Consider the following 1,339-nt stretch of genomic DNA (forward strand, 5'->3'; position numbering starts at 1 on the left):
AGCCACGCTGCCTGCCCGGGGGGAGCCCCGCGGAGCCCCGCAGCCATCCCAAGGGGGTTGGCAGGGAAGCGCTGGGTGCCGGGGACCCCTGCGAGCTCTGAGCAGCCCTGGGAGGTGGCAGCGCTGCTCGAGGGTAACTGTGAGCCGTTCCTGGGAAGAAATGCTCTTGACTAAGCCCGAATTAGATCGGGAGGATTGTGTCGATGCTGACGCAAAGGCAAGCAAATTTGGAACTATTATTTTTACCCTTTGAGAGGTACTTCTGTGGAAGGAGCCTTTTCCTGCCCCACCCAGCTGCTGTCCCGCTGAACACTATATTTAGTAAATAGAGATTATCTGTCCAAGACAGAAAAATAGTTGCTGTCTCTTATTGTTTCAAATTCACGGAGAGCAGAGGTGGGAGATGCCTGCCCTGTGATTCTGTGTGAGAGGAAAAAAAGCAACAGAACAGCCTGTGGCTTGCTGCAGCCTCCCCGCCCCAGCTCCTCCGAGTCGATGTGCCAGCAGTGGTGACTGTCCGGCCTCACAGCTCTGTGCCCGGAAGCTCCTACAAACATCAATTCGGTGTGAGAGAAAAAAAAGCAACAGACCAGCCTGTGGCTTGCTGCAGCCTCCCCGCCCCAGCTCCTCCGAGTCGATGTGCCAGCAGTGGTGACTGTCCGGCCTCACAGCTCTGTGCCCGGAAGCTCCTACAAACATCAAGTTTGAATTTTCCCTTTCTTCCTCACTCTAGCTCAGAATAGTTTCTCTTCCCGGCATTTCTGCTCCTAAAGCAGCTGCAGATTGCTGCAGAGCTCTTTAAACCAAACTAATGATTCGTCTATCCTAAAGATCTCTGTGACATCTGTCCAAGAGCTTCACGATTTCCACTGATTTTCGCTGAACTCCCTCCAGCCCGTCAATGCTTTTTTCTGGTCACAGACACTCAGGTGCAGTCAGTGTTGCCGCTGGAGCTGCAGCAAACACACAGACCCATGGCACCAAATCAAAGCCCCAGGACGTGGCGCCTCCTCAACCGCAGCCCCAAACAGATTTTTATTGTCAGAGTAACTTGCCAATTTTTATTGAATTTGAGATTTCCTGTGAACCTTGGGGTACTTCAGAATTCTCCTTTCCTGGATTTTCCCTCTTACAGATCATATACCTGGATCTTCTATGGTTCCCAAACGAAAAGGCTGCTTTTCACAGAATCTCCAAATCACTTGGGCTGGAAAAGCCCTTCCAGCTCCATGAGTCCCCCTGTTCCCCAGCACTGCCAGGTCCCCACTGCCCCCTGTCCCCCAGCAGCACCTGCACACGGCTGGGAAACCCCTCCAGGGATGGGGACTCCACCACTGCC

At 53.3% G+C, this 1,339-nt stretch overlaps 1 protein-coding gene across 1 annotated transcript in view; it reads right to left on the reverse strand.

Moving 5' to 3' along the window:
• The window catches only part of IFT140 (intraflagellar transport 140), a 77,867-nt gene that overhangs the window by 6,770 nt on the left and 69,758 nt on the right, over positions 1-1,339 (reverse strand). The window lies entirely within an intron of this gene.

Source organism: Buceros rhinoceros, unplaced genomic scaffold (genome assembly GCF_000710305.1).
Source record: "Buceros rhinoceros silvestris isolate BGI_N320 unplaced genomic scaffold, ASM71030v1 scaffold6695, whole genome shotgun sequence".
NCBI lineage: Eukaryota > Metazoa > Chordata > Aves > Bucerotiformes > Bucerotidae > Buceros > Buceros rhinoceros.